At 39.2% G+C, this 23759-nt stretch overlaps 1 protein-coding gene and 2 long non-coding RNA genes across 4 annotated transcripts in view; 2 read left to right on the top strand and 1 right to left on the bottom strand.

Annotated features, from left to right (window-relative positions):
- rtn4r (reticulon 4 receptor) overlaps positions 1-23759 on the top strand; it is a 181960-nt gene that overhangs the window by 16798 nt on the left and 141403 nt on the right. The window lies entirely within an intron of this gene.
- Positions 6733-11348, bottom strand: LOC133620357 (uncharacterized). Its single transcript, XR_009817513.1, has 3 exons — positions 11075-11348; positions 10793-10964; positions 6733-10710 (listed from the first exon to the last, which is right to left on the bottom strand). It is a non-coding gene; the product is annotated as an uncharacterized lncRNA (long non-coding RNA).
- LOC133620358 (uncharacterized) lies at positions 10700-11885 on the top strand. The gene is made up of 2 exons (XR_009817514.1): positions 10700-11209; positions 11296-11885. It is a non-coding gene; the product is annotated as an uncharacterized lncRNA (long non-coding RNA).

Genomic DNA, 23759 nt, shown 5'->3' with positions numbered 1-23759 from the left:
CATTGAAAAGTGTCGGGAACTTTAAATATGCGGACGTAGTGCAGTAGAGTGAACATGAGAGCGGTGGTGTTCTTCTAATTTTGTATTAATACACACATGTTGAAAGCCCAATTTAAATGTTGATGATGTGAAGAAAAAAAACTACATTCTCGGTTTATATCAACAATATTCCCTAAAATACACATTCGGGCCATACATTTGTGTTTTATCCGACTACTAGATTAATCAAATTAATAATTATTACGACTGTAGCTGACTGACAAATGTTTGGCAGTGCTCTAAGCTTTCGTTTAAAAAAAAAAAAGGAGTAAATTCCCCATATTTTTTGGCCTGGATTAAATGTTAAATTATGTATTTTGTGTATAACATTGCGATATTTTTCTACTTTCTATGATTATATTGCGGCGATCAATAAAGATATTCACCAAGCGGGTTAGGGTTATGCTATCAATGCTAACACGGCAGCTCATTTTGGAGCTATTGTCAATTAAGTTGACCAACTTTTGGCAGAATGACTTTTTGATGCTCTCTTTAACTCCTGCCTCATCAAGAGCACGTCTACACATTTGTAAGCTTTTGTTGTGAGTGATGTCAAAAGATGAGACGTACCAGTCACTTCATGCTGGTATCAGCAGATGTCTGGGCAATGCTAAGTGGAGGTGAACTCGGTACTTCCTCATCGACATCATCAGCGCTACATGACATAAGTGAGCCTGCGGTGTAAGCAATGTAAAATGGCAACGTCCAACACACAATGCTAACAACACGGAATGTTAACAACACGACTAATGGTCATAGATGTTACTGTCAAGTCGACCAACTTGTGTCTGCAGTTTGTAATTTAGAGGAACTACCCAGGGTGTAATGAAGTATTTCCACGTAGTAGCTGTGTTGTAGTGGCCGGGTGACAACCATTAGGATGCCGCTTGGAGGATACTGTAATTTAGAGTAGAACACACTCAAGGCTACTAAATTAAGTGAAACAAATGGTTGTTATTTCATGTTTAAAGGGCTCTAATTGTGTTAAAAACCTGTTTAGGAGATTGTTTACATCTTTTTATGGTCTAACTCAGGGGTCGGCAACCCAACATGTCGATCTAGCCATATTGGACCAAAAATACAAAAAACTAATCTGTCTGGAGCTTCAAAAAGTTAAAAGCCTTATAATGAAGACAACATATTAGGTAAGTCTCTCAGAGGGTGAGATAACTCCTGGAAATGACTGGCTTAAAACTGCCACATGTATAAATGTGTGTGTCCAAGTTAAAGGAAAGGACATGCTGTTTTATTCTAATGGATTTATTACAATCTTTGCAAGCAGGTAACGTTTGCTATGGTCTGTAACAGGATAAGTAACGTTTGCTGTGGTCTGGAACAACATGGCACACAATCAGAAATGCAGCCAATATTACATACAGATAATGTCATGAGACATGCAAATATACATTAAATACACAGAGAACATAAGTAAAGTAAATTAAATGAACTCAAATATACCTAGAGGCATAATGATGCAATATGTACACACAGCTAGCCTAAATAGCATGTTAGCATGTCAATAACATCAACAAAGCTCACCTTTGCACAGCATAAAATGTATGGTGGACAAAATGAGACAAAGAAGCGGTGGCATAAAACACGTCTTTCTGTGGCAGCGTCGGAGAAAGTTGTACACGTGAACCAACTACGGTGAGTTCAAGGGCCGCCAAAATTAGTAGGACAAAACGGCGCTGGCCAAATCCTCCCATCAGTGAAGCACAAACATATAAAACAGTGGACTTTTTAGCAATTAGGAAGGTTTGTGTCGTGTTTGTGCCCCTACTGAAACATTATTAAAGCAACACATATATTTTTCCCCATCTTTTTCCATTTTTAAAAAGCTCCATGGAGCCACCAGGACGCCGCTAAAGAGCCGCATTTAGTATAATATTCGATTTGTTAATAATAATAATCCTACTTTGTGAAAATTAATTTACCAAGAGAAAACAAGAGACAACTGTGCTCCTATCCGTCTTTGATTTTCCTTTTTTGTCTCAAGGGAAAAAAAAGCAGCTTTTTGTCCTGTTTCGTTTTAGTTAGCGTCAAATTGAGAAGGGAGTTTAATTTACTACTTTTTCACCCAGTTAGAATCCGATCAATGCCTGAGTGGCAAAGCTCTTGCTCATGGGTGCTTTTTCTCACTGGGCCAACGAAACCAATAAAGCTCAAAACAAATGGATAAAGCCATTACTGTGGAACTGAACGCTTTCATTTTAAGCCGTTATAAACTATGAGAACCCTCCCCCAAACCACACACACACACACACACACACACACACACACATACACACACCCGTTTAATGAGTTAAGTGTTTTTTCCTATTTTGTTTTGCCAGTGCCAAAAACACTGGCCTATTTTTAGGAAATAGGCCACAGGATGCAGCATCTGAGGTGGAGAGATAATTGTGTGGGACTTATCACGCCGCAAAGAAAAGGAGGAATAACAATGGCTGATTTGCATGGCGGGCATTAGGTGGGATCAAACATCACGCCTTAAACTGACAATGAGCGGCGACGTCTTCTGCAACCCCCAGCAGAAAATGTGAAATTGATCCATCTCCGTGTTTGGGCGGGTGTGCGCAGAAAGAATGGAAAACAGCCTTTGTGTTTGTTGATAGGGAGCTTGAAGGTTATGTGACTTGTTGTCCTTTTCCTCCACGTTTGGTCTTAAAGTTCACGGCTTTCATCGCGTCTCAGTTTGTCAGCGCGTAAGCTACTCCAAAGTGCAGCAAAACATTTTTTAAATAATAATAATGTCACTTTTCTTTGACAGCAATGGTAGCATTTCTGCAGATGTTGTCGAATTTGTAAGCACATTTACTACAAAAGATCTAGAACAGAGGTGTCAAAGTTGTGTTCACTGAGGGCCACATCGCAGTTATGTTTGGCCCCAGAGGGCCGCTTCTAACAGTGAATACTATTATTACACCATTTTTTTACGCATTTTATTAGTAGATTTTTTTTTAAACTAAAATTATGGTAAGTTGCAATAATTTCACCTCAAAATGTAGTGTATATTACTGTAAATGGGAAAACAGTACTGCTGTTTTTATGGTTTAAAAAAAGGCAGCTCAGTTGCCCGAATTTTACTGTAAAATTTACATTTGTTTTTTTTACTGTAAATAAAAAAAACCTGCAATTTTACAGTAAAATTTTGGCACCTGAGCTGCCTGTTTTTTTTTTTTTGTTTTACCGCAAATCAACAAGTGTAGATTTTTCGGTGCATTACTGTAAATGCCAAAACGGCACCACAGTTTATTACAGTAAAAAAGAAAGAGAAAAATGCTGTATAAACAATAGTAAATTTCACAATTTTACCATGAAATCTATTGCTACTTTTACATTGCACAATGTGATTGGTAACTTGCTTTGAAATCATTCTTTTTAGTATTTATTTACGTTTAAAAAATGGTTTGAATGTTTGATCATATACTTTTCCATAATTAGACAATATTTAAGTTAACCCCATTGGGTCAAGTTTTTTCTTGCCCTGATGTGGGATCTGAGCCGAGGATGTTGTTGTTGCTTGTGCAGCCCTTTGAGACACTCGTGATTTAGGGCTATATAAGTAAACATTGATTGATTGATGATTGATTGAAGTTAACATAATTTGCGATTACATGGAGTGCATATCATTTTTTTCTCCCAAAATGTAAAGAAAGAATACATTGAGTAAGAAAAGTTACAGTACTTTATTGATGCATATTATTTCCAGGCTTTCCAGGGCCAAATAAAATGTAGTGGCGGGCCACATCTGGCCCCCCGGGCCTTGCGTTTGATACCTGTGATCTAGACGATCTTGACCTCCATTGTCAGCCGACTTTTGCTAGTGTTAGAATCTTTAAATCCAAGCTGCAACTCGTGGTTAACGTGAGTGACAGATGCAATCAAGTCCTTCCCGATGCCTCGGCCCACTGTCAGAACTTTCAGGAAGAATGGAGCATGTGGAATGAAGTTTCGACCGGTATAATTTCCCACCACAAAGGGGCAATGTTAATGTCAATATCGTCATCTAGTCATGGTCAGACCCCGACCGAAAAGCCTCACATCAGTTTGGAAGGAGATCCTATCATCTAAAGTAAAGTAATGGCAGTTTTGATTGATTGAAACTTTTATTAGTAGATTGCACAGTACAGTACATATTCCGTACAATTGACCACTAAATGGTAACACCCCAATAAGTTGTTCAACTTGTTTAAGTCGGGGTCCACGTTAATCAATTCATGGTAGTTTGATGGTTGATGGCAAGGAGCGGTTTTTGCCACCAGGCTCCGCCCACCACAAATAGGTACTAATAAGTACTGACCCAAAAGGCCTTTCAGGGTGTCATCATCATTATTTCTACCGACTGTCATCGAGATCCGAGTTTGTGCATCCAAGTTATAAAAGTTGAATATTTTGTGGCAGGCCATCAAATCAAAGGTTGGCGCCATGCCGCGCCCACATCCTAATGTATAGGCTTTTATTTATTTATTTCGCAATTTATCATCGGACATCTGTCTAGTAGCTTTCATTTTAACCGCAACTCATTTGGTCAAAGTCTCCAGGAGGAGTTCCTTAAAGTACGACCCTTGTTTTTGGCCTAAAATTGGCCGACAGAAACCAAGATGGCCGACTTCCTGTTTGTTATCCAAGTTGAAGTGAATTATATTTATATAGCGCTTTTCTCTTGTGACTCAAAGCGCTTTTACATAGTGAAACCCAATATCTAAGTTACATTTAAAGCAGTGTGGGTGGCACTGGGAGCAGTTTGGTAAAGTGTCTTGCCCAAGGACACAACGGCAGTGACTGGGATGGCGGAAGCGGTGATCGAACCTGGAACCCTCAAGTTGCTGGCACGGCCGGTCTACCAACCGAGCTATACCGCCCTGTTATAAGTTATACAAGTTGAACGTTGTGTGGCAGGCCATCAAATCAGAGTTTGGCCAATGTAGTCTGTAAATGATGCAAGGTGCTCGTCCCCACCAAGATCGGTAATACCACAACACCTTAACCGCCGCGCTCACAGCCCTAACTTCCTGGCACTCAACCTGCAGAAAATAGTTCTTCTCAGGTTTCTCTATGTTTATATTTTTACACTTTGCACTATTTTCGTACACTTTTCTTACGTATTACTTATTTTTGCACCTTCGTGTTTGATTTCAGAACTGTGTCGACATTGTTTGACTGTTTTTCCATCCTTGTGTTGACATTTCCTTTCCTTGATCCTTGACCTATTATCAGATAAAGGATACATTTTTAATTTAATATACCAGATTATTTTTGATAGGTCAAAAAATATATAAATGATCGGTATCGGCCGACATAAAACACTTGTATCGTGATTAGGGTTGTACGGTACACCATAGTACCGCAATACTAATGAATTATATTCAGTACTATACCGCCTCTAAAAAGTACCGGTCCCCCCCCCCCCCCCTGTTGTCATCACATTGTGACATTAATGGTTTTTCAAGCAGAGGAGCATGTTCGGCAGCGCACACACACAGAGTACTTACAAGCAGACACAGTGTGTAGACAGAAAAGGGAAAACGGACGCATTTTGGTGTAAAAAGTAAAGATAAAGGTGAAGTTATAACACTGAAACACCCTCAGTAAGAGGTGCTTTAATAACACTGCAGTGTTTAAGATACTTCTAAATCTCTAATCCTGGCCTCCATGGCGACAAATAAAGCAAGTTTCTTACACGTACCATTATCACTGCAGGACGAGGAATAGCTAAACATGCTTCACTACACACCCCAGGACAGTGGTTCTTAACCTGGGTTCGATCGAACCCTAGGGGTTTGGTGAGTCGGCCTCAGGGGTTCGGCGGAGGTCAAGACACATACGACTCATCGTGCAATTAAAAACATAACCCTATCGGCGTATTATGGATACCCCCAAACAATGTTCCGTCTAATTTTCCATCTGATTTGCAGGTGTGTAATTTGTCGTGAGTTCATGCACTGTGTTGATTTTGTTCTTTGAACACGGTGATGTTCATGCATGGTTCATTTTGTGCACCAGTAAAAAAACATATATATATTTTTTTTTCACTAAAGATGGGTTCGATGAATGCGCATATGAAACTGGTGGGCTTCGGTACCTCCAACAAGGTTAAGAACCACTGCCCTAGGAGGATACAATAGCTCACCGGCGTCCCAATGTAAACAAATGCCACGGGTGGATCTCCACCTGACAGCCACTGTAATGATACCAAGTACAGGAGCGTATCTAGTCAATACTACTAGGATTACATCGATATTTTTACTTTTTTCATTTAAAAAAAAATCATATGTTTATAAACTCAGGAAATATGTCCCTGGACACATGAGGACTTTGAATATGACCAATGTGTGATCCTGTAATTACCTGGTATCGGATCGATACATAAATTTGTGGTATCATCCAAAACTAATGTAAAGTATCAAAGAAGAGAAGAATAAGTGATTATTACATTTTAACAGAAGTGTAGATAGAACATGTGAAAACAGAAAATAAGCAGATATTAACAGTAAATGCACAAGTGGATTAATAATAATTTTTTGCAGTTTGTCCCTCATAATGTTGACAAAATAATAGAATGATAAAAGACACAATATGTTACTGCATACGTCAGCAGACTAATTAGGAGTCTTTGTTTGTTTACTTACTACTAAAAGACAAGTTGTCTAATATGTTCACTATTTTATTTAAGGACTAAATTACAATAATAAACATATGTTTCAAGTACCCTAATATTGTTTTGTTAAAATAAAGCCAAAAATAAAACATTTTGTGGTCCCTTTTATTTAGAAAAGTATCGAAATACATTTTGGTACCGGTACCAAAAAAATTGGTATCGAGACAACCCTGATCGTGATACAGTTTTCAGCCCCATAGGACTAAGTAACTTTTTTAGTTTCCTTCCCCTAAAAAAGTTGTTTTTACCGTAAGTGACTTACTCGGGTCTGTGATGCAGTTAGAAAGTCACCCGACAATGTCGTGTAAAGTTCCCAAAAAGCTTCTGGCACCACTAACAAGGTAGCATGGAGTCCTCGTGACTTTGTTGATTTTACCTCTGAATTATAGATTTTAAGAATTCATTACACGTGCCTGAAAGGCATTGTAGTGTCATTTCAAACAGATTAAAGGATGAAGACGTCAGCGTTTGGAGCCCGGCTGCCGTTGACGTCTCAGTCGCGCTGATGGACTGCGGCAGGCGGAGGCAGATCCGAGATGTTCGCCGCATCCTGATGAGGTTTCTCCATCAGGGACTTTTGTTAATTGGCTGCACCCTTCACGTGGAGTCGTTGCACCACACACACACACACACACACACACACACACACACACACACACACACACACACACACACACACACACACACACACACTCATTTTTAATCCCACATCCGCATTAGTGGGTCGCTTGTAAATGTAAAACAGTATAAATGCATCTCGTAGCATTAAACCTTCATTTGATTATTAATCTGTTTTAGTTACAATACCATCAGATACCGCCACTCTGTCACTATATGTAAATAAGCACACACACGCACACACACACACACACACACACACACACACACACACACACACACACACACACACACACACGCACACACACAGAATATTGTATTTTATAACCTATTCCCCCACCTATTTATCACACTAATATGTATATATAATGGCTGCCAACCTGCATAAAGTGGCCACTTTTTCCCTTTAATGGTTGCTATGGACAGCTTTGACTGTATAAGCAATTAAATGGCTACACAAACTTTACTATTACAGAGATCCAGTGGTGTGCCGTCAGGGCCAGCAAGGCCTTCTCTGCTGGCCTAACGTAAGTCATGATCATTCATTAATAAAAGTTACTTTTATTTTTAATTGACTTTCCAAAAAAATATGAATGAATGAAATTAGTTTATTTCGGTCATAAAATCAACCATCATTTAAAGTTAAAAGTTAAAGTACCAATGATTGTCCCACACACACTAGGTGTGGCGAAATTATTCTCTGCATTTGACCCATCACCCTTGATCACCCCCTGGGAGGTGAGGGGAACAGTGGGCAGCAGTGGTGGCCGCGCCCGGTAATCATTTTTGGTGTTTTAACCCCCAATTCCAACCTTTGATGCTGAGTGCCAAGCAGGAAGGTAATGGGTCCCATTTTTATAGTCTTTGGTATGACTCGGCCGGGGTTTGAACTCACGACCTATCAACCATTTTGTGTGATCAGTTTAACAGTTTAACAGCACACATCATACATATTTAACAATCATACACGTTTACACACAAAAAGACAAGAAAAATAATGACTGAAAAAAGAATAGGCTGAAGCCAAAGCTTATATTTGCCTATCCTATACATTCATTGAAAATAAGATTACCTGGAACATCAACGTTCAAAAAATCAATGGGATGAAAGTAATTGTTACTATATTTTATAATTTTCAATTATTTCACCTTTCAAGGTTTTCTTAAACCTTAACAAAGAACTACATGTCTTCAACTCATCACTGAGCTTGTTCCACCATTTAACTCATAAAACTGAAATACATTTGTATTTTATATTTGTTCTTACTTTACATATTTCAAAAATCAATATCCCCGTAAATTATAGTTTTCTCCTCTTATTTTAAATAACTTAAGAATGTTGATCTTTACTCGAAACATAATTTCCATTGTTTTTAAAAACACAATATCTGAAAATTTTAACACATTAGAACTTATAAATAATGGATTAGTATGTTCATAGTAGCACGCTTTGTGTATTATTCTAATGACCCTTTTTTTATGTTTAATTATTGGGTCTTTGTTTGTTTTATAAACATTTCCCCAAACTTCAACTTCAATATGTTAAATATGGAAAAAGAACAATATAACATATGCAGACATTTCTTATTATAAATATATACAAGTATTCATCATATTCTCTTCATGTCATATTAGGTTCTAGTGTTGCTCTTTTAACCAATCAGAATTCAGCGAGCTTGTTGCCAGCGCTGTACAAATTCTGCCGGACGTAGAACGTGACTGGGATTGGATACTCACTTGTCGCTCCCAGGTATCCAATCACAAGTTGTGATTTACGAAAGCAGAATGTGGCACCAGAGCCATACCAGGCCAGTGGAGAAATCAGTGGCACTCACTTTTTTAACCAGCAAAGTAGCAGAACAAAACGTTGATTAGGTAGCAGACATAGCGGTTTGCCCGCCACTTTCACTCAAATGAAAACAAGCAGATATTAAAAGTAAACGAACAAGTGGATTAATAATCAATTTGTATAGTTTGTCCCTCATAATGTTGACAAAATAATAGGTAGATAAATGACACAATATGTTACTGCATACGTCAGCAGACTAATTAGGAGTCTTTGTTTGTTTACTTGCTACTAAAAGACAAGTCGTCTTGTATGTTCACTATTTTATTTAAGGACTAAATTGCAATAATAAACATATGTGTAATGTACCCTAATATTTTTTAAACATTTTTTCACCTTCAATATATTTTTTACAATTATTTTAGTTTTGACAGTACCACATCCGTTGCGGGTTTATTGATTTTTAAATGCGCCAAAAAATAGCCCGTTTTGCACCCTAGTGACACATTGAGGTGATTCAATGCAAAGTAGTGCACAAGTGTGCTTCTGTGTACTATTTCTCAAGCCGTGGTCATGTGACAACATCAATTATGGTATTTTGAGAGGTATTTATGGAAGTCGGACTAAGAAGGACTTCATTGAAGGCCGAGGTGGGAAACGCACGGCCCGCCACTGTAGGGATCTACAAAAGAACAACATCACAACATCATCCTAATATACACATATGATACCAGTATTTAGTAAATAAGACATATATTTAGTGAATGGTTTGCCCTGGATTAGAAAACTTTATTTTATTTTTATTTTTTTTGGCCTGTCCAGCCACTCAGGGAAATCATATTGTTGCTGTAGATCAGGGATGTCAAAGTGGTTTTCATTGAGGGCCACATGGCAGTTATGGCTGCCATCAGAGGGCCGCTTGTAACAGTGAATAATGTATGAATGTGCCTCTGGATTTCATTATTAATTATATAAATTGTTTTAAGTAGACTGTCGATTATACGGTAAAAACTTTACATTTACAACATTTTACTGTAAAATAGTGTTTTTTTTTATTTCTTACAACATTTTACGGTAAATATAAAAAACAGTACCACTTTTTTGTTTTTTACGGAAAAAGCCGGCAGCTATATTGCCAGAATGTTTGTGTTGAATTTACATTGGTTTTTACAACATGATATTGTGAATGGACAAGCAGTACAAGCTATTTTTTATTTAACTATGAAAATTAAACAACAAAAGACGCTCCAAAAAGGAGGGAAAAACAATGGGCTATAAAGTTTCTACACTGATTTTTATCTAGAGAAATTATTAACAAAAGGTCACTCAAAAATTAGGAAAAGAAGACTAGAAAACTTAAACAACATTTCACTCTGCTTAAGAGGAGAAAAGGAAAACTCAAAATACCAACTTGGAAATTCAGGATCTGGATAACAAGACGAGACACGGCTTGAGTATGATGCTGGAGATGCACGAGACATTCCGGCACCGAACAAAGGGAGGTGTGGGCTTTTAAGACACATGGGGGTAATGGGGAACAGGTGGAAACAATCAAGGATCAGGGATGATGTCGGACTGATGACACATAAGGAAGGGCAAGTGACCTGAAACGAGAGGAGAGTTATTTTTCAAACTAAATCATGAAATTCACAAGACACAAAAAAAACAAGACAAGACATCCCTTACCACGGTGTGACAGGGACAGTGGTCTGAGAGGACATCAGAAGAGTAATGAGGCCCTTACTCTTTCTCCTGGAAGCTGCAGTTCCAGTCTGAGGCTCGCTGAAACAAATAAAGCTTTTTGTTCGACGATTCCTCGTTGGCGTCTCCTTGGCTCATCACCCATCACACAGTCACTCTGTTCTGGGAGAGTGACACCATCAACAAATATACAACATTGGTAAAAAAAATAAAAAAATCAAAAGATGATTCACTAACAAACTAGCCTCAAAGCCAAACATAACATACATCAAGGGTACGGATGAGAAATCTACTTGTTGATGTTTTTTCCTGCAGAGTCATGATGTGTTTCTTCTGGCTCTTGACTCCAGGATAAGGCGGACGGTGCCCTCCGTGATTTAATACCACATGACTTTCGCCGAGGTAGGGCGGACGCGGTCTCGTGGAGGATTTCTCAGCGTCTATTTACCCGAGATCCACTCTGACACTGTACCATAATCCCCTTATAGGTGCTCACGCATGACAGAGCGGGTGGAGCCTCTCGGTGTGTCTGAGCGCGGACTTTTCAAACGCACCAGCAGAAAACGCGGCGGCGGATGTTATGGCGTGCAACGACGACGACGACAACAAGGCGTCTCGCCTGTGAAAGTTGCATGCTTGTGGGGGTCCAACTGGCGATGGCACTGATTACAGCGCCGTGGAGGAGGCTGACTGATAAGCCAGTTAATTGTTAATCAGACAGCAGCAGAAGCAGCTCTTAAATTAGACGCATGAATAGAGCCCTTGTCGGTGTGGACCTCAGCCTCTCCTCCGTGCCGCACAGATAGATGCATGAAGGGGATGGATTTTTTTGGTCTTTTTTTTCCCGCCTCCATGTTGCCGGGCAAAATTCAGATGAGGTCACAATCAATTGCTCCCTGAGGCCCGATAAAAGTCGGCCAGTCATGCTCACGTTGGTGTTTCCTTGACAACCTGAGGTAGAGGGGCTTCACTGCCCCGCAAGGACAAGGAGAGATGGCAGGGACTAGGGTTGTACCGTTTCCAAAATGTATGTCCATACTTTTCGGTACTTTTCTAAATAAAGGGGACCACAGACAAATGGCATTATTGTCTTTATTTGAACAAAAAATCTTAGGGTACATTAAACATATGTTTATTATTGCAATTCTTTCCTTAAATAAAATAGTGAACATACTAGACAACTTGTCTTTTAGTAGTAAGTAAACAAACAAAGACTCCTAATTAGGCTGCTGACATATGGCATTTTCATTTTCCTGAATGGGAACTCTCCCGATGGAATCAATCAAGTACTATCTATCTATATGCAGTAACATATTGTGTCATTTACCATTCTATTATTTTGTCAAAATGATTAAGGACAAGCTGTAAAAATTAATCAACTTGTTCATTTACTGGCAATATCTGTTTATTTTCTGTTTCAACATGTTCTATCTACACTTCTGTTAAAACGTAATAATCACTTATTTTTGATTGTAACGTGCATCCTAGTTGTAGTTTTTGTTGGAAAATTTGGAGCCGATGAAATTGCCATGTAGAATTGCTAATGCTAATCAGTAGCATGTCCATGGCAAATCCAATGTAAATTAGCATAGAGCTAGCATATTTTCAAAAGATGAGCCTTATAGTCCAAACGAATAATCACCATCGAATCGACATCATGGTTTTAATTACTACGATTACGCAAGATTTTTTTCCCCCGCCTTTACCGCCATTTGAGTGACAGACATGTCCGCCAATTAGAATTGTGGAGCCTTGCGTTTCTTCTTCTCCCGCTTCGAAAAGGGGAGAAAGATGTCTCACTATGTGCACCACTCTTGGCTCCTGAGCGCGTTTATTTAACAGTAGAATGAACTGAGCGCAGTGAGCCCTCTTTACAGTCATTCACAATCTTTGTCTCGGTGGGCAAAGAGTGACTCAGTGAGACCGCACCCACAGTAAGCATGAACAGAGAGCCTCGCGACTCGAATATTTTAGAGGAAAACGATATGATTACTAAACCAAGTGTCCCGTGGTGGTAACATTTTAGCTTCAAATTGGATGGGCAATATGGGCCCATCAACACGGAAGAATGAGCGAGCTCCAAAAAAAACAACTGGGAAAAAAATGCACTTGAACATGTATATTCATACAAGTTACATTTATGCTTACAGACAAAACAAATACTAAATAGAGGAAACAATATGATTACCAACCCAAATGTATCTTGGTGGTAATATTTCAGCTTCAAATTGGATGGGCAATATGAGCCCATCAACACAGACAAATATATATAGTATGATTACATTACATTATAAACACGCTATAATTTGTATCGGTTATTTCTTCAGTTTTTAAGAGCATGATGTACAAAGCCGAATATTTTTAATGTAAATTATTGCATATTTTTATGTAATTAATATGTGTCACCCTGAGACAGTCTAAAAGTAAAATGCATTTCTTCACTCGTTATTTTCCCAGTTGTATGCATTCATATGTGTAACATATAAATAGCGCAAATTGAATCGCAATCGCAATTTTGGATTAAAAAAATAAAAATTTTAAATAGTTTTTTTCTCAAAACCTTTTTATTACATGACGCTACAGCAAAATGAGAAGCAACATGAACAAATACTTTTGCTAATTAAAATTGGTTAAATACATTATTAATATTGATATTATAACGGCTGCATAATCTCAATTGAAAAATATATATTTTAATGTAAAAAAAGAATGGACTTTTTTTTTTTTAGCCAAATTTGAAAATATTAAAATGTAAAGTGTTTTTTTTAGAAATATTTTTGCACAAAAAAGGTATCCATTATTCTCTTAATACTTTTGCGTGTTTTATTTTATTTTGTTTTAAAGAAAAAAAACATTTTAGGAAAAATAAATAAATAAATACAAATTGCAAATATTTAAATGTATTTATTTTATTAATTTTTTTATATGTATATATACATTTGGACACAAATACATCCATAAAAAAGAAGGTGAATTGCAATCACAATTTTGGAGCAAAAATAAATAAATCTCAATTTGTTTTTTCTCAACACCTTTTTATTACATGACGCTACAGCAAAATGAGAAGCAACATGAACAAATACTTTTACTAATTAAAAGTGGTTAAATACATTAATGATATTGATATTATAATGGCTGCATAATTTCAATCTAAAAATATCTATTTTAATGTAAAAAAAATATGCTGTTTTTATTTTTAATCCAAATTTGGAAATATTAAAATGTAAACATTTTTTTTTAAATATTTTAGCACAAAAAAGGTCCTCGTTATTCTCTTAATACTTTTGCATGTTTTATTTTATTTTATTTTAAAGAATACAAATATTTTAGATTTTTTTTAATATAAATAATAATTGCTAATATATCTATAAATAAATATATCTATTATTTTTTATTTTTTATTTATTTATTTATTTCTTTATAAATTTGGACACAAACACATGCATAAAAAGAAGCAAAATAAAATAAATATGCCAGTCACTCATTAAAAGTGGTTAAATACATTACATTACATTAGTAATATTGATGATAGCTTTATCATCTCATTATTTGAAGATGTATATTTTAATGTAAAAGAAAAATGCAGTCCTTTTCAATCAAAATTTGGAAAAATTAAAATGTAAACATGACGTCACTTGCAACACAGGTATCGGAAAATGGCACCATTTTTTTTTTCTGTACCCAGGTAGTAGCAACGAACTTAGGTCGGTACCTATAAAATAACTGAATTGGATACTCATTCCTACTTGCGTGTTCATTTTCATTCTTTCCATCCTTCCTTCCTTCAAGTCCAATCCTCTGGTATTCTATCACTCCCGTCTGCCGTGGGATGAGAAAGCGGCCTGACTCTGTGCAAGGGCTCATCACTCTCTGCCCAACTGACGTGTATTTTCAATTTGCAATGGCTGAGACGTAGCCAAGTTAAACAGGCTTCGAGTGAAAATCAGAGCTGGGATTTTTTTTCCGGAAGAAAAAAAAATACAAAAGTAAAACTACTTCCTCCGAGTGGAGAAGTGTGGGTGAGTGTAATTGGTCACTTGTGTCCCTGGGGAGATGGATGACTTGAAAAGGGGCAGCGAGTCATTCACAGGAAATAGGTTGTCACTTCTTAGCTCGGGAGGAATTGATCTGTTGATCTTTAAACGGGAAATCGTGCAAATGTCTGGCGACAGGCGTTACTTTTCTTTCATACACGAATCGATATCCTTGTTGAGACGCATAATTCTTCACTTTGAAATGTGACGCGGTGACTGCACCGGTCCTGCGGCGCAGCGACGGCACCGGCCCTGCAGTCCAGTGAGATTCTTCCATGTTCAGGAGCTTTGAGTTTAGCGCTCAGTCATCTCGGCGGGGTCAAAGTAGGTCATGTTTTATTAAAATGCAAATCTGCCTCTGAACTTTCTCCCACTCCTTTTGTAACCACGCTCTGTCTGACGAATCCATTTGGCCTGATTCTCCACACTTCCAGCGTCATCCTCTCACCTCAGCGCTCCGGTCCGTGTCTGTGGTTCGCCTTCTGCAGCTGCAGGTTTAAAACACTGATTGCCTTGTGTAGACACAAGGCCCACTGTCATGGCCCCCATTATAATCATGTAATCTGCTGGACTCAATGGGGTGCAGTAGGCTGGGGGGCTCTGGGAAGGTAGGATGATGATAATGACCATGAACGGGGCGTTCAGTATCATCATGGAGGTGGAGAGATGAACATGTGTGAACTACAAGCTTTTAGAACTAAAATCCAGGAGGTAATGAACTTCTAGACGTAGACTTAGACTTAGACAAACTTTAATGATCCACAAGGGAAATTGTTCAACACAGTAGCTCAGTTACAATGATGGAAAGTGTAAGGATGGAAAGGACAATGCAGGTATAAATAGACTAATATAGCGATAAAAAATCTAACATATATACGAATATATACATAATATGTGTACAGAATAATATAATGATCCATCCATCTTCTTCCGCTTATCCGAGGTCGGGTCGCGGGGGCAGCAGCCTAAGTAGGGAAGCCCGGACTTCCCTCTCCCCAGCCACTTCGTCCAGCTCCTCCCGGGGGATCCCGAGGCGTTCCCAGGCCAGCCGGGAGAGATAGTCTTCCCAACGTGTCCTGGGTCTTCCCCGTGGCCTCCTACCGGTCGGACTTCTATTATTTCCCCAAGTTGTCCTTAAAATAAGAAATGTTGTTCTTCAACTGTTGAACAATTTGCTCGCACATTTGTTGACAAAGTGGTGACCCTCGCCCCGTCCTTGTTTGTGAATGACTGAGCATTCCATGGAAGCTGCTTTTATACCCAATCATGGCACCCACCTGTTCCCAATTAGCCTGTTCACCTGTGGGATGTTCCAAATAAGTGTTTAATGAGCATTCCTCAACTTTCTCAGTCTTTTTTGCCACTTGTGCCAGCTTTTTTGGAAACATGTTGCAGGCATCAAATTCCAAATGTGCTAATATTTGCAAAAAACAACAAAGTTTTCCAGTTCAAACGTTAAGTATCTTGTCTTTGCAGTTCATTCAATTGAATATAGGTTGAAAAGGATTTGCAAATCTTTGTATTCTGTTTTGGTTTACCATTTACACAACGTGTCAACTTCACTGCTTTTGGGGTTTGTAGTTAAAGACAATGTTAGGTATGAAAAACACTAACCTATTTATTATTAACTGTCTGGAATGGACTTGTGCTGTTTTTACGTTGAAGTGGAGTGTTTTTTTTTTTTTTTAATGATAACTAAGTTAAGGTCAAGATGCAGTGACTGGAATGATGCGGTTACTGGATACTTGCTAACCTGTTTCTGCTTTGTGTAAGTAAAATGCAACTATAACTAATGGATACTTGTGTTTATTGATAAATGTGCTATTTTTGGACTGCAGTTTTGTTCAATTGATGCAGTGCTTCTCAAATATATTTTTTTGTTACACCTCTAGGAAGAAGATAACATCCATCCATCCATCCATTTCCTACCGCTTATTCCCTTCGGGGTCGCGGGGGGCGCTGGAGCCTATCTCAGCTACATTCGGGCGGAAGGCAGGGTATACCCTGGATAAAAAGTATAATTTGTCTAGAGAAATTGTTATAAGTACACCTCTGCATACCATTGTATTCTCATCATTTAAAAAACAAAACAAGAAGTATATCAATTTACAAAAAATAATAACTTTATTAGCATTGGTTTTTTTTCTGTAAGAGAAAACATTAAAGTGCATTAATTTGCCTGAAATAAAAAAAAAATGTTAAATTTTTTGACAGACTTGAACCATTTTATGCTATAAATTGAAATTGAACAAAGTCAATAAATAAGAATATATTCAAATTGATTAGCAACCTTAAATCAGGCACACGATACATAAAACACTTTCACCTACAAAACAAAACTGAATTAAATAATTTGTGCTTATATTTTATTTTTTTTAATCAAATTGAAGAAGTCAGGATTAATGGCTACAATGAGCATGTTTTGTAGTGCACAGCTTTTCGAAGCGCGGTCTGAAGCATGACACTGATAACCCATGTCCCCGGAGGCCACACGCACCACCTCTGACATTGCAATCCCCCCTAGCTTGTGTGTTATTATGTGCTTAGCTGTTGTGTAGCTGCTCGCGGTTGTACCTTTTGTAAATGATTTGACTCAACTAGAAGAAAAGACCAGCCTTGTGTTTTAATCGAAGGACATTTAGATGACAACTGGCTTTTCACAAGCTTGTATCAGATATTTTAGATGCAGCCCATTATCATCCGATACCATCTTTTTGAAGATGATTTTCGTACTTATACTGGATGAAAACACTTAGTACACTTAGCAACTGTATTCATCTCTCTAAGAATAGCAAGTCGGGTTTTTTTGTCCTCTGGTTACTGGTGAGGGAGCGACAGGAAGAAAAACCGATGCCAGGGCTGTCCAAACTTTTGTGCTAAAAAAATTGGGGCGGGGGGCTTATATATATATATATGTATATATATATATATATATATATATATATATATATATATATATATATATATATATATATATATGTGTGTGTGTGTGTGCAAAAAGTGTATATGTGTGTGTGTGTGTGTGTGTGTGTGTACACATTTTGTATTAATATGAATAATTATTAAGAGTATGTGAAAGTCTGACTCCTGCATTGTTTACTTCCGTGACTACCTCCTTAAAGTTTTGTTATCAATTCAGAAATATCAAGCAGCTAAAATGTGCCAAACATGGATACGTGTGGAAAGAGCGTTTTGCATTTTACCCATCATGCACTCTGAATTGGTGTAATTTTGAATTTGTTATGGTGTTTCGACGGTTTTCATAATATCCACAATGTTCAGTGAGCAGGCTGTGTTGCATGTGACCATGTGTGTTGACCTTTATGATAGTTGCATTTTTATTTTTATTTTTTTGCACCATGACTAGGGAAGGTTTTTTGGATTGAGTCATGTAAGTAAATGAAGGGTAGACAATCTGATTTTACACAGATTTTCCAGAAGACAACAGCAAATATGCAGCATCCATAAACCACTAGGTACTTAAGATCAATTAAAAAGCCCTCCACGGTGCTTTTAAATAATTTTAAAGAGACCTCATATTTATAAGATGCAAAATGATACCGTATGTCACAATATATTTCCTCAATGTGAATCTATCCGATGTGAAGGAGTTGACGACGTGTTGCATGGCAGGGAAAACATTGAGTCGGAGTTCACTGCGGGATAGGAAGTCCACGGGCTGCCTTTGACATTCAGTAACGGCAAGCTGGAAAACATAATTGAGCTGATTGAGGGAGAAAAAACCTGTCAATGTTGCAGCTTGACTCTCATTTCCCACACACCTTCCCAAAATGCTCCGAGTGTTTCCCAGCAAACCTTCCTCAATCATTACAGCAATTATTCCAGAGAGGGAGATGAGTGGTGCCAACGCTCGCATCTCAGCACTGTAAACAAATTACCATGAAGGGTTATTTGCCATGCTCTCTGGTACCCGTGTCCTCGTGGTGTCCTGGGACCTCCGCTCGCAGAGTTGTTGACAGACATCACAGCCTTGACAGATCACTCCTTTTTTTTTTTTCAAAGGTGCTGAGGTTTAGCGACATGATTTTTTTAATGATTCCAATAAGCAGGGGCGCCTTTTCAATTCATCACATATTTAAACTCATTTGTCTGCCGGAAGTTGGCAGTGGATATGCCATAAATCCCTTGGCGGTAAATGACAGGTTATGTTTTTCTTTCCCTCCATCGCTCCCTGGGAGGACATTAGCATCTTGAATTTGGCCGTGAAGCGAGCCCCGCCGAGCCTTTAAAGGGCGTCGCATGAGTAGGTTGTACATTACAGCGAGAAATATGGGACAGGAGAGGGAAGGAGGACTTTTATTTCCCACTTCCTTCCACACTAGGGGATGGAACCCCCTGCTGCTTGCTGACTCACGCTTGGTAAAGTAGGCAGACTGCAAACTCAAGAGTGCGGTGAATCTTCACAGCGACCGTGGTTAACTTTGCAGTAAGGGCCAGGAGATTGGTGCATCCTCCAACTCACAGTAGGATAAGATAGATTTTTATTCATCCCACAATGGGGGAATTACATTGCCAACACTGGAATTAGAGTTGAGACAATCGAACGTACAAAACATTTTTTATATATCGTATTTTCTAGACCTGCGATGAGGTGGCGACTTGCCCAGGGTGTACCCCGCCTTCCGCCCGATTGTCAATCAATCAATCAATGTTTACTTATATAGCCCTAAATCACGAGTGTCTCAAAGGGCTACACAAGCCACAACGACATCCTCGGCTCAGATCCCACATCAGGGCAAGAAAAAACTCAACCCAATGGGATACAATGAGAAACCTTGGAGGGGACCGCAGATGTGGGGACACGCCCCTGGGCGACCAGTGCAATGGACGTCGAGTGGATCTAGCATAATATTGTGAGAGTCCAGTCCATAGTGGATCTAACGTAATAGTGAAAGTCCAGTCCATAGTGGATCTAACATAATAGTTAGAGTCCAGTCCATAGTGGATCTTACATAATATTGTGAGAGTCCGGTCCAAAATGGATCTATCATAATAGTGAGAGTCTAGTCCACATTGGATCTAACATAATAGTGATAGTCTAGTCCATAGTGGATCTAACATAATAGTGAGAGTCCAGTCCATAGTCGATCTAGCATAATAGTGTGAGAGTCTGTTCCAAAGTGGATCTAACATAATAGTGAGAGTCCAATCCATAGTGGATCTAACATAATAGTGAGAGTCCAGTCCATAGTGGATCTAGCATAATAGTGTGAGAGTCCAGTCCATAGTGGATCTAACATAATAGTGTGAGAGTCCAGTCCGAAATGGATCTAACATAATAGTGAGAGTACAGTCCATAGTGGATCTAACATAATAGTGTGAGAGTCCAGTCCATAGTGGATCGAACATAATAGTGAGAGTCCAGTCCATAGTGGGGCCAGCAGGAGATCATCTTGAGTGGAGACAGGTCAGCAGTGCAGAGATGTCCCCAACTGATGCACAGATGAGTGGTCCACCCCGGGTCCCAACTTTGGACAGCTAGCGCCTCATCTGTGGTCACCAAATCTGTGCCTCCCTCTCCACGAAGGAGAAGGGCGCAGAGTAGAAAAGAAACGGCAGATCAACTGGCCTAAAAGGGGGGTCTATTTAAAGGCTAGACTATACAAATGAGTTTTAAGATGGGATTTACAGTAAATGCTTCTACTGAGGTAGCATCTCTAACTGTTACTGCTAGGACATTCCATAGTACTGGAGCCCGAATAGAAAATGCTCTGTAACCCGCAGACTTTTTTTGGGCTCTGGGAATCACTAATAAGCCGGAGTTCTTTGAACGCAGATTTCTTGCCGGGACATATGATACAATACAATCAGCAAGATAGGATTGTAGCTGAGATAGGCTCCAGCGCCCCCCGCAACCCCGAAGGGGATAAGCGGTAGAAAATGGATGGATGGATGGTGTTTTCTAGACTATATAGTGGTTAGAGTGTCCGCCCTGATATCGGTAGGTCGTGAGTTCAAACCCCGGCCGAGTCCTACCAAACACTATATAAATGGGACCCATTACCTCCCTGCTCGGCACTCAGCATCAATGGTTGGAATTGGGGGTTAAATCACCAAAAAATCATTCCCGGGCTTGGCCACCGCTGCTGCTCACTGCTCCCCTCACCTCCCAGGGGGTGGGGGTGATGAGTCCAATGCAGAGGATAATCTCACCACACCTAGTGTGTGTGTGACAATCATTGGTACTTTAACTTTTAACTTTAACTTAGTTGTTTCCAAATGGTGCCTGTGACATGGCAGTAAAACGGATGCTCAAACAAAACAGAAGACCTCGTCATGGACCCACTAGCTGCGGAATCTAGCTCTCCAGTCAGCTAAACAGACTCAATAAGTCCACGGTGACGTTTTGGTGAGTTTACTGAGGCATTTGTGAAACTGAAACAATACAAAAAGAATGGCATTGTAAGTTAATAAAACTAACACAGACACTCTTAAATGTGTTAGCATATTAGGTAATGCTAACAACGCTAGCTTGATTACATTACAGTAGCACGTACAAATGTGCATGAAAACACCCCAACAGACATCACACATGGGACGGTTTAATAAGTAAGAATTGTTTTAGCTATATTGTAAAATCTACAAAAGTTGCTTGGAGTGATGAATGACAAAGCCACACGAGTAGAACGCTATGGACGATTAGAAGACGGAGCGGCAATTGTATTTCCGGTTGAACAGAAGGGCACTGCAGCACCTGCAGTGATGGAACTCGTCCAAAAGATGTCGCCAGAGCACAAACAATAACACACCTTTAAACCTCAATTGTTTCCAAACAAAACATCAGAATTAAGCGAAAAAGAGACAACTGGGAGGTTTACAAGAAGCCTAAAACAAAAATCCGAACAGGAAATCTTAAAATCAGCCATATCAGATCATTGCAAAATAGATAACCACATCATGGACCGGGACAACGGCAAAATCATCGGCACAGAAAGTGACAAATTCAAAAGATGGATTAAGGAGGCGATCGAACTAAGGAAGCGGCCCAAGGAAACCATCAATCGGGATGAGGGAGCATTCATGCTCTCCCATACCTGGGACTCCAGGTAGACTTGACAGGTCTGCCTGGTTGGCCACGCCTATAAGAACAGCTGATAGGCAACACGTCACAGTGGTCAGGTGACCCTACTGAAGAAGATTGCATATGACAGTTCAAACATGTCAGGTAAAAATTCCATCTAATATACTGAAAATAAGGTCTGATTACAAGAAAATTTGAAAAAGAAGATGCCGGCTGCCGTGAGGGTTACCCATAATCCTTCGCTAACGGAAAAACCCATGTATAGTCGCGTGAGAGAGTATGCATGGACACTTGGATTTCAGAAGTCGGTGTGGAAATACGAAAAAACAAACCATTTGAGAAACCAGACTACCGTATTTTCTGGACCATAGGGCGCACCGGATTATAAGGCACACTTGCCGATGAGCGGGTCTATTCAGGTCTATTTTCATTCAAAAGGTGCACCGGATTATAAGGCGCATTAAAGGAGTCATGTTATGATTTTTTTCTAAATGTAAATGACATCCTTGTGGTCTACATCAATGGTCCCCAACCTTTTTGTAGCTGCGGACCAGTCAACGCTTGAAAATGTGTCCCATGGACCGGGGGGGGTGGGGTGGGGGGGGGGGGGGGGGGGGGTGTTATGTTTTTATTTATTTATTTATTTTTGTCATAAAGAAATACAATCATGTGTGCTTACGGACTGTATCCCTGCAGACTGTATTGATCTATATTGACATATAATGTATATATTGTGTTTTTTATGTTGATTTAATTAAAAAAAAAAAAGTATTATTATTATTTTTTTATTTCTTGTGCCGCCCAGTATCAATCGGTCCACGGACCGGTACCGGGCCGCGGCCTGGTGGTTGGGGACCACTGGTCTACATAACATGTAATGGTGGTTCTTTGGTCAAAATATTGCATAGATGATGTTTTACAGATCATCTTCAAGTCACTTTTTTGACAGTCGCTTCAAGATGTGCCGTTTTGTGGGCGGTCTTATTTACGTGCCTCACCTTCGACAGCGTCTTCTCCCCGTCATCTTTGTTGTAGCGGTGTAGCGTGCAAGGACGGGGGTGGAAGAAGTGTCAAAAGATGGCACTAACTGTTTTAATGACATTCAGACTTTACTTCAATCAATAACAGAGCAGCGTCTCCTCATCCGGAAACAACAACAAGGCCGGAAATGTGTCCCTTGAAAAACCGTCCGACCGGAACTCTCTAATAACTAAAGTTCCTGGGGTGAATAATGTAAACTCACTATACCGGTATGTATTCATGGCGAGTCTACTGACAGATATAAGTAAGAACTTTACACTACTTTGTATTAGAAATGGCAACAGCAAAGGATGAATGTTCCATAACAAGAAGATAGAGAAAAAGAAGAAGCTTATCGACAACGGACTACAAAGGCGGACCCGCGCAAATTTTCAGGACTTATGCAGATCCCAAATACACATCAGCAGGGAAAGTTGGTTTTATAAATAAATAAATAATGATAAATGGGTTATACTTGTATAGCGCTTTTCTACCTTCAAGGTACTCGAAGCGCTTTGACAGTATTTCCACATTCACCCATTCACAGACACATTCACACACTGATGGCGGGAGCTGCCATGCAAGGCACTAACCAGCAGCCATCAGGAGCAAGGGGTGAAGTGTCTTGCCCAAGGACACAACGGACGCGACTAGGATGGTAGAACCCCAGTAACCAGCAACCCTCCGATTGCTGGCACGGCCACTCTACCAACTTCGCCACGCCGTCCCCATAATATTGCAAAACAAATGCCAAATAAAATGTCTGGTAACAGGTGCCATTTTGCAGTCCTTATACACACACCATACTAATACTCTCTTTCAAATTTTCTTGTAATCAGACAATATTTTCGGTATG

The sequence above is a fragment of the Nerophis lumbriciformis genome, linkage group LG24 (genome assembly GCF_033978685.3).
Source record: "Nerophis lumbriciformis linkage group LG24, RoL_Nlum_v2.1, whole genome shotgun sequence".
In the NCBI taxonomy this organism is placed as follows: Eukaryota; Metazoa; Chordata; class Actinopteri; order Syngnathiformes; family Syngnathidae; genus Nerophis; species Nerophis lumbriciformis.
Note: the sequence above shows the minus strand (reverse complement) of the source record. Positions and strands in the feature narration are given on the sequence as shown.